The sequence below is a fragment of the Bos grunniens genome, chromosome 4 (assembly GCF_055505025.1).
Source record: "Bos grunniens cultivar Pamir isolate PY7600 chromosome 4, Bosgru_T2T1.0, whole genome shotgun sequence".
Taxonomy (NCBI): Eukaryota; Metazoa; Chordata; class Mammalia; order Artiodactyla; family Bovidae; genus Bos; species Bos grunniens.
Genome location: NC_141168.1, coordinates 97,043,895 through 97,064,572, shown reverse-complemented (window position 1 = coordinate 97,064,572; position 20,678 = coordinate 97,043,895). Strand labels below are relative to the sequence as shown.

General features: G+C 37.9%; 1 protein-coding gene across 9 annotated transcripts in view; it reads right to left on the bottom strand.

The window, feature by feature from the left end:
- The window catches only part of DGKB (diacylglycerol kinase beta), a 1,123,143-nt gene that overhangs the window by 854,280 nt on the left and 248,185 nt on the right, over window positions 1–20,678 (bottom strand). For 3 of the 9 annotated variants that reach the window (XM_086397580.1, XM_086397584.1, XM_086397587.1), the window contains exon 1: window positions 13,863–14,208. The exons of 1 other annotated variant lie outside the window; for it this stretch is intronic. The gene's annotated coding sequence lies outside the window, so the exon portion shown is untranslated. Of the gene's footprint in view, window positions 1–13,843; window positions 14,232–14,379; window positions 14,582–20,678 lie in introns of those variants that run through there. 5 more of the 9 variants (XM_086397585.1, XM_086397588.1, XM_086397582.1 and 2 more) reach the window with 4 other exon arrangements.

Sequence of the window (20,678 nt, the reverse complement as noted above, 5' to 3'; positions counted from 1 at the left end):
CAACCCAGGAATCAAACTAGGGTCTCCTGTATTGCAGGCAGATTCTTTATCAACTGAGCTATTCCTGTTTTGCCTACAACAAATGTTATACAGAAATCCATTAACCTCTTTCAGTGATGTAGAAAACCAATAAAAGGAAAAAATCTAGCATATGCAGTTACATGTGTCAGCTTACCAGAATTTACCAAATGTAAAATCTAATAGCTTCCCAGTTTGAAAGCCTTCTCAAAAAAAAAAAAAAAAAAAAAAAGGGCTGCTTTTCCCACACAGTTTTAATTTCCTTGTGAAGTTATACTTTTTTCAAATCCCAGAAATAAAATTAATGAGGGCACATACTATACTGAGTTCTAGGCAAAATGACACTCTGGTATTCTTGCCTGGAGAATCCCATAGACAGAGGAGCCTGGTGGGCTACGGTCCATGGGGTCTCAAAAGTCAGACATGACTTAGCAACTCAACAACAAGTTTTTTATAGGTCTCAGTTAACCTTACTTATTTATATTGCTTAGGTAAAAGTACATAGGAAAAAAAAAAAACACTAGAAATTCAAAAGCTTTTTCAGGGACACCCTCAGTCTATGATTTCTGAGACTACATGTAAGTGAAAAGTCCAAATTGCAAAGTCCAATTGCAAAGTGTACAGCTATGAATAAATTCACTTGAAGTTAAAGTTGACAGGAATAATATTTCCTCCAGAAAATGCCCTCAGTTATCTCCTTAGTTGAGATCTGCTTCTATGGGAAGACTGGAGGGAGGATGGGGTTATGGGAAAGCAAGAATCTGAACAAGTGACCACCCACACACCAATTGTGCCTGGAAATCACAATGAAAGCTTTCTATAAGAATTTTTCCACATTTTTTCTAATATGTCTGAGAAAACTATTTTTTTTTCTGTCATTGGCACATCATCATTTAAATAAAGCTCTGAGAAAGTGTCCTAGCACCGGGGAAAATAGACTAGGTTATTTTCTATTCTCTCCACATCGGTGACCTCTTAGCTTTCTGTTTACTTCCTATAAGCCCTCAAAGTCTCCCTCCTTGTTCTTGTCAAATATTGAAAATAACCCTGATCCTTTTCCCTCCTTATATTCAGGTTCACAACTGAATGCCAATCATCAATCCGCAGATAAGTGTCACAAATAATACAAATGCCTAAATCTAATGTAAGCTGCCAATCTTGGAGAAATAAAGCTCTAATTCCTACCCTCATATAAAAAAAATAATCTCTTCCTGTATGGCAGAAACCAACACAACATTGTAAAGCAATTATCTTCCAATTAAAAATTTAAAATTTTTAAAAATTAAAAAAAGATTAATCTCATTCTCTCAAAACAGAATCACATGACTTATATCCAGTTGAGCAAATATATTTATTACTATTATGTTCCAAGGGGAAAACATATGCTAAAGCATAGACAGTTGTTCAGAATCAGTAAAAAATCATGCTGAAAAATGCACAGGGAGGACGTAAGAAATAATGTATTTCAGAGAATGAGGATAAAAACATTGCTGACCCAGGGAGATGCTCTACAAGATAACTCATCGTCCCTAGTCTAGAAAGAGACATTTTCAAAGTTCACTTACATATTCAGTGATTTTTTTTAGGTACCTGTTTTATACCAGCTACTGTTCTAAGCTCTGAGAAATAAAGAGCCTGAGACACAATGGAGAACAAGTACGATGAGAAAGGAGCTCTGACAGAAAGGGTATTTTAAGCAGCTTAATGTCAAAAGAATACTGGGCTGGAAGAGAACAGAGTGGCAACAGACATTCTTGAAGAGATAAAGAGGGGCAGTGTCATGGAGTTTTATCTCCATGTATGCTTAGCCACTCAGTCATATCTAACTCTCTGCAACCTCTAGGACCATAGCCCACCAGGTTCCTCTGTCCATGGGATTCTCCAGGCAAGAATACTGGAGTGGGTTGCCATTTCCTTCTCCATTGAGCAAGGTGGGTGGCAATGGGGAACAAAGTTGAAGTAACTGTGGATATTCATATTTTTTAAAATTAAAACCAAAGTTAATTAAAATATTTAAATGCCAGTACAAAAGAGTAAATGACACAGAGGAAAGGTTACAGATATTCAAGTGTTTCTTAAGGAAATATACATGTGTGGCAGGGTTATGAGAAGGCTGCTGTGGAGAATGGTAAGGAAAATAAAATAGGGAGACTTGAAGAATTAGCAAGATGAGACTAAGATGGGAGATCACAAATTTATTATGGTACTAGTTTTCATTTTTTTTTTAATTTTCACTAGCATTCAGTACCCCAAGTGAAAAAGCAAAGCCAGGGTGCTCAATAGAGAAATGGTAGATTTTGTCAGATATAAAAGAAAAGAAAAGAATACAAAGGAATAAAGATCTGGTTGAGCAAAGAGTTATTTATTTAAGTTGTATACTAGGCCTTGCCTGAATAGTATAGAAAAGGTGAATGAGAAAAAAATCATTGGAAGAAAAGAAGGTATGTCAAGGTACCAGAGACTGGTGGGAGGTAGAGAGAATTAGGTGATGACTGCTTCATGATTCATTATCTCAAACATGATAAATTTCAGGTAATATCAAGATCCAGACTGGAGTCATTGTCCAGTGGTTAACTTGCAATAGACTGGTATGTTAATGAAGGTAAGGTGGCCAAGGAATTTCTGTAGGGTACTGATTGACTTATCTACCTATATACTTTTATTAATCATTATCAGAATAGGAGATATAAAAAACTGTCATCCAGATTTCTAAATTTGAAAGAGTAATAAAGAAGATGACAGATGATAGCAAAGGCAGTAGGGGATGATAAAAAGCAAAGCAAAATGAAACAATGTATCTCAGATGAACTGTTTTTTATGCCATACCCTGAACTGCTGAAAGGAGTCACACATTGAGTGATAAACAGCAATTTACTACTATCATTATAAATTGATTACTTAAATGCCCCCCAATATAATCCAGATTCTAGATTTCTCTTATCATAAAGTCTCCAGCACTGTCAAAAAACTTTAAACGTTCTCCACTTTGTACAAATTCTACAAAATAAATTTAAATTCCAGAAATATCCTCAATTTAGCACTACAAAACATGCACACCTACTCAGATTGCTCTTCTCCTCCTTCCTTTCCTCTTTCTTTATAGAGAATGTTACTCGTGGTCCAAGTCACCAATTCAATGCCACATTCTGTGGTATCCATCAAACATCCCTTTAGCTTCTACATTTTAATTATTTCAACATCTCATAGTTATGTAAACATGCTCAAGAATCTCCCACATTAGAAAAGAAAAAGCTTCCTCAAATTTATATGATTCTTCAGAACCAGCCTATCTTTTCTCAAAAGCTTTGTAGACAGACATGTAGAATGAGTCACTCTATCTCCATTTCCTGAGCTCCTACTCAATCCTTAACACATTTTTTATGTGGGCTTCACCCCAATCACACGACTAGCTAAGTAAGATCAGCATTGAGCCCCCTGTGTTCAAATCCAAGGATTTTTTTCTCTTTCCACTCCTCATCTTAACCTATCAGCAACATCTGGCAGCTATGAATACTTCGTCTTTCTTGTGGGAGGTTTTTCTCTGGTCGTTGGAATACCACAAATCTCTCACTGTTTTCCTCCTCTGTGATGATTCATTTTCCTCTTCACAATCCCATCTACTCCAATACACTCAAAAATATTAGAATTCATCAAGATTTGTTCCCTAAATTATCTTCTTTCTCATTCTACATTATTTTCTCATGAATTGCTATCTATTTCAAAGGAATGAATTACCATCTGTACCACAAAATTTATATATCTCTTTCCCTGTTTGCTGCTCTCATCTCTTTATTCATGTAACCAACTGTTCACTCAAGAGTTGTGCTGGATGAAAGGAATACAGGTTTCCACATGAGGGTAAAAGAATAATGATCTCTTGTGAGTATATCCTTGTGAATACTTTCATTGCCCTTTTATTTGATAAATTCCAAATTTTCCTCAAGACCCAACTCAAACTCTAAATGACCTGTGATTAATTTCTTAGTGTCTTATTTCTTCATCTCCTATAGCAATCAGGTAATCCTCTGCATCTACTTTTATTGCTGCATGCAGACCACGATATTATAACTTCTACATCTATGTGTCTTCCTGCAACACCCAATTTAGAAGCTACTTAATGTTAGGGCCAGATTCTATTTATAATTTTCTTCCCAGAACTTACTAATCTGATGTATGGTAGACGCTTGAAAATTAGAACAACACATTGTGTTCTGGGGTTTTCAAGTATATATTAATAGATACTTCCATAAAGAGGGATTCCGTGATTAAATAAGGTCAGAGAAGTTTGTACTAAATCTCACTCCAAGAGAATCTAACACACACTTGCATCTGAAGAATTGTAAGACATCCTTAATATAGAAAACTATTTAACTTTGCTTAATGTGTAGATGGGCTTCTCAGGTGGCACAGTGGTTAAGAATCTGCCTGCCAATGCAGGAGATGCAGGTTCAATCCCTGGGTCAGGAAGATCCCCAGGAAAAGGAATGGCAATGCACTCCAGTGTTTTTGCCTGGAAAATCCCATGGACAGAGAAGCCTGGCAGGCTACTGTCCATGAGATTGCAAAAAGTCAGGCACAACTGAGCAACTAAACAACGTTTAGATAAGGAAAGCTTTCTTTCCCTTTTCTTCTCTTAAAACACATTGGTATTTCTCAAACAATTTTTCCTTATTTCTTGAGATAGGATTTTAACTTATTAGGATCAGCAAAACAGATGTCAAAGACCCAAGGGTGTGGCACGTCCTCTTCACCCACGATACTCATCAACGTATAACTCCTTCAAAAGAGCTCTGACACTCCTTAGCAGAAAAGAAATTTTGATCAACAAAGTACTACCTTTCTCCAATGGCACCCCACTCCAGTACTCTTGCCTGGAAAATCCCATGGACAGAGGAGCCTGGTAGGCTACAGTCCCTGGGGTCGCGAAGAGTCGGACACGACTAAGCGACTTCACTTTCACTTTTCACTTTTCACTTTCACGCATTGGAGAAGGAAATGGCAACCCACTCCAGTGTTCTTGCCTGGAGAATCCCAGGGACGGTGGAGGCTGGTGGGCTGCCGTCTGTGGGGTTGCACAGAGTCAGACACGGCTGAAGCAACTTAGTAGTAGTAGTATACATCAAGTCTAACAGATTCTTAGTGTTTCCTTTTTTTGCAAAGTTATTAATTTCAAGAATTCAACCAATAGAATAGGAAAATTATTACAGCCACATTGAAACCATTCTTTGGGGTTTTTTTTTGAAAGTGTGCTTATAAAGCTAATACGGGCTTCCCAGGTGGCGCTAAGTGGTAAGGAACCCAGCTGCCAATGGAGGAGATATAAGAGATACAGGTTCAATTCCTGGGTCAGGAAAATCCCCTGGAGGAGGGCATGGCAACCTACTCCAGTATTCTTGCCTGGAGAATCCCATGGACAGAGGAGCCTGGCAGGCTACAGTCCATAGGGTTGCAGAGAGTCTGACATGCCTGAAGTGACTTAGCACACAAAGATAATATAGTTACCTCAACACCAGCTGTGCCACCACGCAGTTATGCAGGTAGTTTGAATGATAGAAGCATTGGTAGCTCCAAAACAGAATCCCCATTTGAAGCTCAAAAATCTTACCACTTTACTCCCACAAAATGCTGTCTAGTACACTTTGGATAGAGCACATTTAAAACCAAGGACCCAAAACAAAACAGCAGCCCTCCGTGAAAAGCTTCTATGCTTTGCTTTCTTCCATGTGTTATAGGGAAGGAACCTCTACTTGCCAAACAGAAAGTTCTGACATATGGCGTGGCAAATAACATTATATAACAATAAAGGACCCATCCTGGTAATCAGAACTCTTATTAGAAACAACAGGATCACAAAGTGACTCATCAGCTCGTGTGCTCTCTCCCGATTCTAGTAATTTGGGACAAGTGTGGGGAAGTTACAAGTTGTTTATGTGCAGCCCAAAATGACAGGCAAGAGAAGTTACTAAGCAACATTAAGTACTTGCATTTTTCTCATCTTTAAAAGCTGCCACGAGCTGAATAATCCTGTAATATAAAGGTAAAGGGAAAAGCAATGTGGGAGTCATGTTTTTGCCTGAATGAAAATGTTTTGCTCAATAATTCTGAAATTCTGATTCACCATGAGTTCATCTGTCTTGGTTTTAAGGATTATCTCAGGTGTATAATCCCCTTCTATTCACTGTGAACACCAGAAATTTGTTCTATAATGAAAAAGAAAAAAAAGAAAAAAAAGGGAGTGTGAAGGGGAGTAGTTCTTATGGGTCTTGAAACCAGTTTGTCCTCCAGTAAATGGGATCTTTGTTCTCTAGCTTTTTTTTTTTTTCATAGCATGTATTACAACAATAACAACCACAACAATAAATCATGCCCTGGTGTCTTTGTTTAATGTATCTGCTTCCTGTTTCTCTCTCAATGAAATGAGTTCAGTACTGTAGGAACTTGTCTATTATTTTCCACTGCCTTCCCTGAGTCTGGCCCAGTGCCTGACAAGGACAGTAGCCCCTCCATGACTGAGAGATGAAACAGAATCCAGTGTCATGGTATTGGGAGTTGTGTTTCTTAAGAAGATGGTTTTAATAATTATGTCTACTGAACCTTACATTTCCCAGAAATAGCTGAGTGTTGCTGACAATCTCTACCACATATACTACAAAGAGCAGGCAAGTGAGAATTCCCCAGCTCTTATGTCTTTTGACAGCAGCAAAGGGATTCCTTGGTCAAAAGCCCAGGAAGAACTTTTCCTTATATTCTCTGTCTCAGCAAAACAACTTGCTGAATAAACTACAAACTCATCTTTTGTGCTTGAAGTCTGTTTTCAGGTCAAGGATCCTATAATGCTTTTGCACAGCACCTCTCTTTCTTCCTCTTTCCAGTTCATCTAATTCAAAAGGAGCTGATCTAGGGAGTAATCAGTCTCCTCACAGAAGAGGTCACATTTCCCAGCAGGCTTGGGTATAAACAGCAGAGTAGTCAATATCAATGAAAACAAAATATCATTCTGTGCCTTAAATGAATGATGTATGTGTGTTAGTCGCTCAGTTGTGTCCAACTCTTTGCAACCCCATGGACTGTAGCCTGTCAGGCCTCTCTGCCTGTGGAATCCTCCATGCATGATACTGGAGTGGGATAGCTGTGACTATATTTTTAAGAAGAATGAAATTGAAAGACCTCTTATTATGATTCTAGTTAAGAGGAGGTGAATTAAAATTTTGCCAGCCACTCTATGGGTGGTGTTTACATGTGTTATTTAAATGATCTGGGTTAACTGTTACCATTTTTAATAATTCAATAAAAGCCTTTTGGGAAAAATAAAAAGAAGACTCTCTATAGAGAATGTTGATTATAACGTTTAATAGATTTTATGAGTCATATTTTTAAGAATATAAAACTAAGATAAAAACTACTTTTAGATTTAGATTTTATTTCAAATATTTTCTCTGTTATTGATACTTCATTCTTTACCTGAGACAACATCCCCAAAATTAATAGGAAATAATAAATAACTAATACTTTAAATATTTATTATGCGCCTTCTGTTCTCAGACCCTTACATGATTAAATCATTTAATTCTATGAAGTGGGTATCATTTTCATTTATCCCTGCTTTTCAAAGAGAAATCTAAAGCATAGAATTTAACTAACTTGCTCAAGGTCATCCAAGTAGTAAAGGTTTGCAGCTAGGCAATTTGAATATAAAATGTAAGTTTTAACCCCTATATCGTAGTGGCTAAGAAGGGAATAATGAAATTCAAATGAGCATTGTTGCATGTTCAGAAATTATACATGGAGTCAACTTCTCCACATCTTCAAGATGAATCATCAAACTATGATATGAGCTAAGATTCTTTCAACTTAATTGTAATTATATTACAAAAGAAGGCCTAGCCACCTCAGTGGGGTAAGCTTATCCAGAGATTAGTCTGTTGACAGAATTTCAAAGAGATTTTAAATAGCTACTGCACTTCTCATTCAGTCTGTCCTTTTCCTGGTTATTATTTAATATTTCATAACTAATTCATGTGGATTAGAAAGAGACTGAAATAGAATCATTTGACCTAAGATGATATTTTTAATAAAAATATTGTATTTTGGAAAGCCTTATGTGATGTCCATCTAGTTCACATTGTTATAATATTTACATACTTACTGAAAGAAATTTTAAAAATCATTTAACAAGTAAAACCCAAATTATCCCATAAACAAAAAATGCTTCTTTTGGAGGAGGAGAAATGGGGATTGATTTTCCCCCCATTATCCAGCTTCCCTTGGGGCTCTGATAAAGAATCCACCCACAATGCAGGAGAACTGGGTTCTATCCCTGGGTTGGAAACATTTCCTGGAGAAGGGAAAGGCTATCCACTCCAGTATTCTTGCTTGGAGAATTCCATGAACTGTACAGTCCATGGGGTCACAAAGAGTTAGACACAACAGAGCAACTTTCACTTTCACTTTCATCCATTTCTTCATTTTTCTCTAGTGGTAGGCAAGTTTCTATCGTCTGGTCACAGATATGACTCAATATTTTTGAGCAATGACTGAATCAAAGCCTCAAGACTTTTCCTCAAAAGAAAAAAAGAGTTCAACAATTTATAAAAAGCACCATTTTGCAACTTTATTGTCCCACAGAGCAAAACATTTTTAATGGATAATTTATTCTAATATTTGTTTTCCCCCTTAAAAATACATTAGTACCATAAACTAGATATCATTAAAAATTTCAATATTATGATTTGGAAATAAGTATGACATCTATCATATCGGAAAACATTATCTCCTATGTTCTAGATATGCAGTTCCAGACAGGGTGAGAAATATCTTGTGAGTAATTTTATAATAATTATGAATTCAGTGTATTAAAATATACTACATGGCTCAGACCTTGCAACTTACAACTGAAAGACTATTCTCTAGCCTTTTTTTGCAAAGGGTAAAGCCTGTGAAGGGCCTCCCTTGTGGCTCACCGATGAAGAATCTGCCTGCCAATAAGATCCCCTGGAGAAGGAAATGGCAACCCACTCCAGTATTCCTGCCTGGAGAATACAGAGGAGCCTGGCAGGCTATAGTCCATAGGGTCGCAAAGAGGCAGACACGACTTAGTGACTGAACAACGACAAAGCCTGTGAAAGGGACTATCTATTTTTTTCATAGAACTGAATTAGAGCTTTGAATTCAGTGTACCAAAAGTGTAACTTATTATTGAACTCCAATAATGTATTAGACACTATCTGCAGCACTGAAGTCCCAGAGATGAAAAAGGCTTGGCTTCCTTAGATAAGATTATTTCAACCTTCTCTGGCATATTCAATTTTAAAGTCAAGCACACATTTCAGTGGAACCATTGAGAAGGACAGTGGGGCCAGTGGTAAAATACAAACAGAATTCAAGAAGGTCATGATACTAGAGCAGAAGATTAAGAGATACAGACGCATCATCACGTAAAACCTAACAGACTGACTGTATCCAGAAAGAAGTTATAGACAGAGATAGCCTTCTCCAGGGGATCTTCCCGACCCAGGGATCAACCCTGGGTCTCCTACACTGCATACAGATTCCTTACCATCTGAGCAACCAGGGAAGCCCAAAAATAGCCATAAGCAGAAACGAAAAAGATGAACAAGTAGCTTGTAACATGCAGGGTCATAACAAACCAGTGATAAGCTTTTGGTTAAAAGCATGGGCTCCAGAGCCAGACTGTCGGGTTCCCATCCCAGCTGGATCCTAATCTCTAACTGTGGCTGGTAAGTCAATTAACCCTCTTGTGCCTCAGTGTTCCCTTTATAAAATGGAAATGATGATGATAATAGGATTATCCCATATGAGTGTTTTCAAGATTTTATGCTCAAGATGCTTAAACAAGCAACTAGCATGTAGGAGGCACACAATAAAAGTTACTGCCACCATTTTTAAAATATGAGGGCAAGAAAGCCAAGGCACCACATTCAAAAATCAAGCCTTGAAACTAACTCTATTCCTAACCTCCACCAGCAGTATCACAAATGACAAAGAAAACAGAAAGAATCGGGGCTGACATCATGAATGTGTTTGCAAAGCCCCATCACCATACAGATCTATGACAACAGCTCAGTAACATCACCTTTCCTTACGGAGCATGTATATTTATACACTGATTTTGAAGATGACAGCTTTTGTGCTCCTTAATCTGTAGTGACTGGCATATTGCCAATAAGAAATAACTGAGTCAAGGACATTGTGTTTCAAATTTAAAATGCAATCCCTGTTACAAGGCAAATTCTTCATTTCCAATTGTTGACTCAGATAATACTTAAAAAAAAAGAATTTCAGCTGTTTAAATTTAGCATGCTGAGAAAGACCAATCTTAAAATATTGTTTGGCATTATGCCCATAACATTTTCATTTTATTCCTTGTTAGTATTTGTCTTCTGTGATGAGACGACAAATGACAGTAATCATGTTATTCTCCTTAACACTTCAAATTTTACCTAAATGAACCATTTTGCTTTTATCCTCACCAGTTAAAGATGGTCTTTCATTTCCTGGCAAATTTTCAGAAGGTGATTATGCAAGAGCCAGTGATATTTCCAAGTACTGTTTTACCTCTTCGGTCATCATCTGGTCTTTCTCCCTACTTTTCTTTGAATCATCATCTTTACTCTTAAACACACATACACGCACACACACGCAAAGGAGATTATCTGAACACAAGGCTACTCTAATTTTTATAATCAGACCTATTTAAGGAGACATTTTGATTCTCTGCTTTATCTGGGTCTTTAAACATCTCCACCCCACACACAGCCCGAAGAGGTTGTTTTTAAAAGTTCCTCAGAGCACAGAATCTAGACAAGGTCTCAGCCCAGCCTCCAACCATGTGATCTCCTTATTTTACTCCCACATTAACTCCATCATCTTTCTTCCCAGCAAAGATGCCCTCGGCTTCATTTTCATGATTCATGAAGCCAGAGCAGAACACTGAAATTGGAATTGTAAAGTACGCCAAATTTGGTTTGGGGGTCAATTTAGGTTCCAATTTAAGCAGATTCAATCTTGGGTATCAGTAAAGCTGAGAGTTCTCTCTTGACTGATATAATTTTTCAAGCACTCTGAGCCCATACCATCTGCAAAACAATAAGTTCATTCCACTTGATCCATGGTAGAGTACTGTTGTAATAAAACAAAGTGACAAAGTGATGAAGAGTTGGAGCTAGTCACACTTGAGGGCTAATCCAAGCCCACCATTTACTAAATATGTTCCTTTGGTAATTTACTTATTCCCTCTGGGGCTGAATTTCTTATAAATGGGAGAGAATGCCATCTCTTACCTGTAGCTCTTATCCCATAAGTGAGAAAACATATTCAAAGTGCTTAACCTTGGGAAGGGCATGACAGGAGAAGGTACAAACGACTTGGTTTAAAATAAATAAAATACAAAGATGTAATACACAGCTCGGGTTATACAGCCAACATTTTATAATTTTTCAACGGAATGCAATCATAACAATACTGAACCACTATGTTATACACTTGAAACGCATACTGTAAATTGACTACAATTATAAAGCAAACAAACAAAGTGCTTAACCTGAGTCCTGCCATTACCGCACTCACCGTAACCAGGAACTTCTGATGGGTTACACCGTGAGAAAACCACCATACATGCAAATAACTTAAGGAGCTATCAAGGAGTTGAACCTACTTCACAGTTAATACCTTAAGGATGAACAGGTGGGTGGGATGCTTACTGGAGGTCATATTTTGTGTTGGTGTTTTGCAAGAGAAAGAAAATGCCATGGATGCAAGAGGAACATTAGGAAGAGGCTTCTCCAACATCTTGTCTAGAGCTTTCTCCAGGCAGGTGCTTCTAAACTAAAGGCATTACTCTTGTAAAGAGAATAATGCTAGAGTACCAAGCACCCATAAGTACAGTTCTATTCCTGAGGCCAGCCAGGAAGAGAAGCACCCAGGAAAGGATATTCTTAAAATATCATTTCAAGCCTAGATATCAACATCACAGTCATGATTGGTAGGCAGAATTAGATTGAGGGACCAGATGATCTTCGTCTGGCTTGTCTGGCCACAACGCTTCCTTCTTTCACGTGTGCAAGGAAAAGCATGAGTCACAGGATACTTGTCTAGTTCAGACTCTGTTCCAAGAAACCTTACCAATGGTTTAAACTTTAAAATAATTATTTTATTCCAAAAATGGCTTTGAAAATCTTCTCGTCGGATATAACACGAGGTTTGTTTACCAATAGGACAACCAAAATACCAAGCAAAGGTATTCCCCAAACTCAATACCACCTGTCTAAGTTTTTTCTTTAAAGAAATCCTGAAGGCCTCCTATTCAATCTAAATTCTTATCAATTTCAACCAGGCTCTCAGGCTGATTTTTATTCTCTTTAGCTAAATTATTGAGGTTCGGGTAATGATTTATTCTAGAGTTATCTGGGAACTACTTATAAACTCACAACAAACATTATTTTAGTCTTTGTATAGATTGTTTTTTCTTTTTTGCTAAAAACTTTAAACACCATCATGCATGCACTATCATAACAAATATATCCCCTGGATTATATTTGACTTTGTGATGTAAGTTTTTTTGCACTGAGAAATTATGTATGTCTGGAATGGATTACCTCCAAAAAGCTGGATATAGCAATAAGAACACAAATATACCTGGAGATCCCTAAGATGCATAAAGTTATTAAATTATATTCAAAATATGTTTATAATAAAACATGATTAGGTGGTTAGAGAAATATTGATAAAACCGAAAACTAAAATATTTGGAGATATTAAAAGAGATATTTCTCTTTTAAAACTATAGTAACATAGTATTGTCTTCAAGGATCCTGTAGCTAAATCTAGTTTTTTTGTGACATATTCTTTCTGCTTGAGAGAGTCCCCTTTTTTTCTCCATTATAAAAATCTAGTCAGTGTAAAAGAGGACCTGGTTAGAAATACCCCAGTGTTCTTAGATTATTCCTGGTTTCCTTTTTGAAAAAGACCTTTCATGTTCTGCTTGTATTCGCATTCATTTGGTCATTTGCTTTACAATGAGCTGACCTGTTTCTACATCCTTTTAAAAGTTGGTTATCTGCAATTTGAGCAACCAGTAGAAGTCATTTTTTTTAAAAAAGTTTTTTAAGCCTCAATTTTTTTGGGTTTTTTTTGCCGTGAACACAATGTTGCTTGGATCTAAGTATAAATCCATGTACGTAATAAATCAACACTTAGAAATTTCAAAGAAGGCACCGTTTAGCAAGTGGAAGAGATTATTGCAGTAGTAAGAAAGTGGGGGAATCCTGTACCCACTAAAGAGTACTTGAATGTTTCTCACATCATCAGTGTTGCCTCAGGTTGTTGCCTAGCAATTATTTAAAGATCTACTTCACGTCTTAATAAAGTAAATCAAAGACTCTTGTTTTGTTTGATGGCTTTTGTACAGGTTAGGAATAAGTCTGGAATGAAACTTAATTAACTGGGCATTTGAAAATCTAAGCCAGCCTCCTCACAAATTTTCTGTAGAAAATGCAAGCTGTTATGCATTAGTAACTTTCAGAAGCCCACTCTTGTAAATAAATCTAGAAAACGCATTTACCAGTGTTGTTGCCGAAAATCACCATAAACAGGGTGCTTCCTGCAGACCTACCCGACAAGCAGTGTCCGTAGGTACCTAACTGAGAGTAACTCGGTTACAGCCTAACTAGGACAGAAGTCAAAGAGACAAACCGATTCAATATCTCGTGGAGAATCCAAAGCTCTGCTTTTCTAACTTTCCTCGCCATTTCTGGTCAGCTTCCCTTCCCCCCGCACCACATACCCAGAAGCCACTCAAATTACCAACCGTGTTGAGCTGAACTTACTGCAGTGTGATGCAGGCGAAGGCTGGGCACAGCTCTGAAGCCAGAGCGACTGCTTTTCCGGAGAGGAACCGGGACTCGCCAGCTAACAGGATCCCTTCCAATTCACACGCTCCGCTCAGTCAGAAGGCTCCCTCACAGCTCGGCTTCCCCAGAGGAGTGGAGCTTCAAGAACTCTGCTCACAGCATCTCCTCCTCTCGACTTCCACCCCCCTTCCAGAACACCCAGCCCAGTCTAACTAGTGTCTGAGAGATGGAAATCCACTTCCAGTCAACAACACGGGCTGCCGGCAGCCTCCCGGTTCCTGACAATTTGCAACTCAAAAACCGCGGAGGCTGAAAGCTGGAGGTTTCCGGATCCTCAAAGTCATCTTTGGCAGCCCCCCTCCCCACCCCTCACTCCTCCCACTTCCCTCCTCCTCTACCGCGGCCGCCTCCAGGCTCCCACTAGGTATCACGAATGATTATTTTATTATCCATACCAATAAGCATCAGGAGGAATTTGTCAGAGATGAAATACCTGTTGTCCATGACTAATGCTCTTCTCTCATGTCTTTGAGTCCTTGATTTATAGCGAGATGCGTTGATATTGAAGTGTGTGTGTGTGTGTGTGTGTGTGTGTGTGTGTAGCGAGGAGGAGGCGATCCACTCAGCGGCTGCAAGCAACAGCCTTGCCTATCTCTGGCTGCCGCTTCTACAGCTGCTGTTGTTACTACTGCTGTTGGACCTCAGGGAAAATGAGACAGGAGACGGTGCTCTACAGCTATTTAACTGCTGGACCAGTTATAAGACAAGGGAGGAGACTGGACAGGTATGAGTGGCTGTCGTTGAAGCACTGAGCTTGATTCACGGCAATTACTACCATTCAGAATACAATTCCCCTCCAACAGGAAAGCTGATACCTGTCTGTCTCTCCCTTCAGCCAACTAAAGTCCTTGATGGGTCATTGTTCATCAATGACCTGCCTAACCCACTTCTAGAAACTGTAGCAGCTGCACACTCTTTCTATATTCAGACTTGGTAACCTGGGAACAGGTGATTGGGGGATGGATGAGGATGAAGAAGGAAAGGATGGGAGAGAGTAGGCGAATATTAAAAGAGTTGTACATAATTGTAGGTAATTGTCTAACCAATTAGGGCACAGGTAAAAATGAAAGTTTTGTGTTATGTATATAAAATAATGAATTGGTGGGTAATAAAAATATAAGTCAGTCAAAAAAAAAAAAGCCTGTTTAACAAAATGTGTGCAAAGCCAGACAGCTATTAAAGAGTGTGTTTACAGCTTAAATGCAGAGAATGTTGATATACATGCCCCTGGATGTCTCTCAGCTCCGCTGTGATACATCTACTGTGATTTCAATGTGTTAATAACACTGTCGGCTACAAATTCTGGTGAAACCTACTGGTTACCGCTGTCTATGAATGTTCCCTTTCTCCTTATTGGCTGCTCGTTCCCTGCCCTGTTATATCTCGAGATTATTCTCACACAAGGTGATACGCAGCAGAATTTATAAATTAAAGAGGGTCTCCAAACCCCCCAAGACTAGAATACTTCTTAATGACTAAATTTATCTGCTATAGTCTGTCTTCATGTTCTTATTCTGTAATAGGATGGGAGACTATGAACACACACATGCACGAGTGTGCACGCATACATCTTAATTGAATATTACTTTTAATCCTCTTTCAGCATTCAATTTTCTGAACTAAAAATAAACTTAATTATTTTTTATTTTATTGGTAATGAACACCTTTAATTATCTCTACCTTGCTCTGAGCAATTTTCATATTTGCCATACATTTTCCCAGTTGTTAGGGATTGTAGAGTCAGGATTAAATTGAACAGATGTTAATGCAAAGAAAAGAAAAAGCCCCTGGAAATACAACAGGGAACCCAGAAGGAGGGAAGAAACCCAAAAGGATTAGACAGTATATCTTTTCCTGATCTGTTTACATTAGAAAAATCACTGCCTTTAGCAAAACAAAGGCCAGTTAATGTTCAAAGCATTTCTCAATTATCCAATAAATATCAATTTTACTAAACCAACACAACTACAATTGTAACAGAAAAAAAAAAAGTTTTCTTTTAAAAATCATGCAATACAGTAAATTCAGAGTATCTACAACTTTTCAAATGTCAAATTCTAATGAAAACTGATGCCAAACAGCCACATATTTTTGCCTCAATTTCTTCCGTGGTGTCTCAGATGGTAAAGTGTCCGCCCGCAGTGCAGGAGACCCGGGGTTTCATCCCTGGCTTTGGCAACCCACTCCAGTACTCTTGCCTGGAAAATCCCATGGACAGAAAAGCCTGGTAGGCTACAGTCCACAGGGTCACAAAGAGTTAGACACAACTGAGCAACTTCACTTTCACTTTCATTAAATAAGTATCAAACAACATGCAACTGATATTACATAGATAGATAGCCAATGAGAATTTGCTATATGACGCAGGGAACTCGAAGGACCCTGTGACAACCTAAGGGGTGAAATGGGGTGAGAGATGGGGTGGAGGTACAGGAGGGAGGGGAGATATGTATACCAGTGACTGATTCATGTTGATGAATGACAAAAACCAACACAATATTATAAACCAATTATCCTTCAATTAAAAATGAACAAATTAAAAACATAATAAAAAATGTGAAGAGTAACTCCTCATTTCATATACAGTGGAACCTAAGGAACTAGGCAAAAGTAGTGTACATCACTTAAAGACACATTTGATACAGAGGCTAACTTTATTCCAAAGTGATGTGATGTGAAAGTTATCCTGCCTTTCAAATCCCATAGTTTAGCAATACGACGGGGGTGGCAGGGGTTCAGCTTACTTCTACTCTCATTTTAAAAGTCAAATATATTTAGGAAGAGTAGTTACATTGTAAACATTCTAGAGAGAGAGAGAATTTCTTAGATATCTTTATTACAGACAAACAGGAAACTAAAGATCCAGCCTAGATAGAAAAGTAAGAACCAGGAAGAATTGAAATAATTGATCATGAGCACTTAGTTTGGCTGGCTTTTAAAAACTTGCTTACAACATTAGTGAGATTTAAAGAAGAAACCACTTTCTTAACAAGACTACCACACAATCCCCAAGGTTTGACAATGGAAGAAGAAAAGTTTAGGTTGGGGATTGATGGCTGATCCTTATCTCTGAGCCTTGCAACTCAGTATTTTCCATTTTGGAGGAAAACTTAAAAATAACTGCTTTATAAACTCATGCTCATTTCTCTAAGATGCCTCTTGGCCCCCAGTTCTAAATTTTCAGAAACTTCATAAGGATCATTGTATACTTAATCTAAAAAGATAGTGATAGAAAAATGAACTTGTCCTATAAATTTCCATTAGTCAAAAAAATCTACAATTTATGGGACTACCGAAAGAAATAATTTCTTAACTTTCAACTAAATCTCTTTTGCCATAGAAACATGTACTCTCAAACTAAATTCAGTGATTTAATAATACTCATTCACTGCAAAGAAAAGCCAAAGGTCAGTAAACCTACAATGGCAGAAGTCCTGTTTGTTTAGCTCGCTCATGTATCTCTGGAATCCATCAAAGTGCTTAAAATATGTGTATGCATAGTAAATAATTGTTTTTTTTTTTAATAAATGAGAAAATGAGTCAATGAATCAGCCTATGAATGCAAGGCATTGGAAAGATAAGTGGACAGGGAATAAAGATGTTTAAATTCACCCAGCCCTTACTCTGCTGGTAAATAACTGTGGCACTTTAGGGAAGTGACTCACTTCTTGTGGTTTCAAGCATCCTTTCAGGCGTATCACTCAGACCCCACAGAACTGTAATAAATGCCTGTCCCCAGTACTTCTCCAAAATGGTTTTTCTACTACACAAATTCAATCAATAAAATTCCCTAAAATCTCATTTCCTGAACGTTGTACAAACCAGTAACAACAGGACCCATATAATCTCTAAGAAACACATGGTTTTCTCCCACTTTTGACTCTTAAATCTGCAAATGGTCTGGTGAATACTGGGCCAGATGCTTAAAGAAAATAGGATGTTACACACTTAAATGTGTCTTTCTAAAATAATAGTCCTGAATCAGTGATTACAAGCAAGACCTTTGTTGACCTTCTACAAATAGAAATAAGATAAATCTTATACAAACAAAAAATTATGAGAAGCAGAGCTTGAATAATGTAATACCATAGATTACATACAGTAAATATAAGTCCATGTTCAATCACAGACTTTTATGTAAACTGGTATTTAAAAACACCTTGTCATGTTAATTTTATTCAACAAACATTTACTGAATATCCATTTACTGCAAAGCATTGGAAAGACAAACACAGTCCAATTGCATTTAAAGGACATATGGCCCCATAAAAAATGTATTCCTACTTTGTAATTAAACTTTTTTGACTTAAGTATATTATGATTTATAAAAATAAAATAGTTCAAACTTATATCAAACATGATCTAAAACCTAGCCAAATTTGACTTAGATGATGAAAGGAGAGCTACCTCTTAAATTGAGCAGACTGTCACATGGGGAATATTCCACTGGTTTCCAATCCGTGAATCAGTAGATGTAGGCTGGGAGGTTGGGGAAGATCCAGAAAAGATACAATCTTATGGAACTGACTTTAAAAAGTAATAATCACAACATGCTGGCTATGGGCAGGCCCTTTGACCTTATCTAGTTCAATTTTCATATTTTATAGGCTAGAAACTAACATCTTATTTCATCATGGTTTATTGCTTGGAAGGTTATTTATCGGTTTCTCCACTGTGAAGGAATAGCACAGTGTTAGAGACTGGAGTACCAGACCATCTTACCTGCCTCCTGAGAAACCCATATGCAGGACAAGAAGCAGTAGTTAGAACTGGACATGGAACAACAGACTGGTTCAAAATTGGGAAAAGAATATGTCAAGGCTGTATACTGTCATCCTGTTTATTTAACTTTTATGCAGAGTACATCATGCAAAGTACCAGGCTGGATGAAGCACAAGCTGAAATCAAGATTACAGGGAGAAATATCAGTAACCACAGATATGCAGATGACACCACCCTAATGGCAAGAAAGTGAAGAGGAACTCAAGAGCCTCTTGACGAAGGTAAAAGAGGAGAGTGCAAAAGCTGACTTAAAACACAACATTAAAAAAAATGAAGATCATGGCATATGGTCCCATCACTTCATGGCAAATAGATGGGGAAATAATGGAACCAGTAATAGACTTTATTTGCTTGGGGTCCAAAATCATTGTGGGTGGTGACTGCAATGATGAAATTAAAAGAAGCCTGCTCCTTGGAAGAAAAGCTATGACAAACCTAGCAGCATATTAAAAAACAAAGACATCACTTTGCTGGCAAAGATCCGTATAGTCAAAGCTATGGTTTTTCCAGTAGTCATGTAAAGATGTGAGATTTGGACCATAAAGAAGGCTGAGTGCCGAAGAATTGATGCTTTTGAACTGCGATGTTGGAGAAGACTCTTGAGAGTCCCTTGGACAGCAAGGAGATGAAACCTGTCAATCCTAAAGGAAATCAGTCCCGAATATTCATTGGAAAGGCTGATACTGAAGCTGAAGCTCCAATACTGTGCCACCTGATGCAAAGAACAAACTCACTGGAAAGACCCAGGTGCTGAGAAAGACTGAGGGCAAGAGGAAAAAGGGGCGACAGAGGATAAGATGGCTGCATGGCATCACTGTCTCGATGGACATGAGTTTAAGTAAACTCAGGGAGAAAGTGAAGCACAGGGAGGCCTGACATGTTGCAGTTTATGGGGTCACAAAGAGTCAGACACAACTTAGCTACTGAACAACAACAACAACATGTACATTATCAGGATCTCAGGAGAAGAAAGAAATGGGCAGAAAATGCAATTGATGTAATAATGGATGAAAATATCCCTTCACTGAGATGTAATCCACAAAATTAGAATATATTTAAAGTGTACAGTGTGGTAATTTGAGGTACATATACATTATGAAAGAATTCCCATTACCAACTTAATTAACATACCCATCACTTCATGTATCTGATTATTTTATTTTTGGAAAACACTTAACGCTTCTACTCTCATAGCAAATTTCTATTATAAAATATAGTTTTACTTACTATGTCACCATGTTATGTATCAGGTCCTCACAATATATCCATCTTAAAAATGAAAGTGTGTATCCTTTTACCAGCCTCTACCTAATTCTCCCACTACTGTTGATAGTTCAACTATTTTTTTAATTCCATATATAAATAAAACCATGCAGTATTTTTTTTCTCTTACTTATTTTACATAGTTTAATCCCCTCCAGGATCACCTATATTATTAAAAACCACAGAATTTCCTTCTTTTCAAGGCTGAGTTAAATATATATATATATATATATATATATATATATGTATGTATGTATGTGTGTGTGTGTGTCCCGGGTAATTGCAGAGTGGTGGAGGCCACAAAAAGGAGAACGCTCCTTTTGGATCAACACTGTTGGCAGGTGATGGGTGGGACTCACAGTGACCTCACAGCTGTCTCTTGCAGCTAATGCTCCTGCCTAGAGTGAGAGCTACTCCCTGGTTCCCAAAGGGTACCCACCAGAGGACACAGAACAGGATGTCTAGAATGAAAAATGCAACTTAGGCTGAAGGGCAAGGAGAAGCAGATGCTCTGCAGTGGCCAGAGAATGTTTGCATGCTGAGGTGGAGGTGCATCCTGTTATGTGGGTGTGGGCGTGGGAATAATGGCTTCCCTGGTGGCCCAGACAGTAGAGGATCTAACTACAATTCACGAGACCCCAAGTTTGATCCCTGGGTTGGGAAGATCCCCTGGAGAAGGGAGTGGCT